The sequence below is a fragment of the Rana temporaria genome, chromosome 4 (assembly GCF_905171775.1).
Source record: "Rana temporaria chromosome 4, aRanTem1.1, whole genome shotgun sequence".
Taxonomy (NCBI): Eukaryota; Metazoa; Chordata; class Amphibia; order Anura; family Ranidae; genus Rana; species Rana temporaria.
In genome coordinates, this window is record NC_053492.1 from 285,603,127 (window position 1) to 285,603,677 (window position 551).

The window sequence follows — 551 nt, forward strand, 5'->3', positions numbered from 1 at the left end:
GACAATCTGCATTATTTTATGTGTGTCCCATTAGCACTGGATTTTAGTGTATGGATGTTGTATATTCGTTACTTCTGGGTACGAATTTTATTTAGCTGCTCTGGACTTACATCCTTCTTTTTGATATTCATTCCCCACCTCATGATGTTTGACTATCTTCACACATACATCTACCAATATTAGCGCTGGTGATATTGTTGTTTTTAACCTTTTGACCCTCCTGGGCCACATTGGAAAGAGAGAGTTTGTCTTGGGCCACACATAAAATGCACTAAAGCCTAGTACACACACTACAATTTTTTTTCCCATGAAACCCAGCAGGTTGAACAAAAAAAAAAACGGACAGCTCCAATCTGAGCCGATGTACTAACATTGGATTGTTGGTACAGCGGCCCCAACTGGAGCTGTTTGTTTTTTCCTCCCCTGCTGTACTATTGTGTTTTGACAGGGGGATGCTCCCCCCCGCCAGAATATTCTGATCAGTTATTGCAGGGCTCAAAATTTCAAGTCCTGAGCTACTAGCCAGGCCTCAAGAGTTACTCGCCACCAGT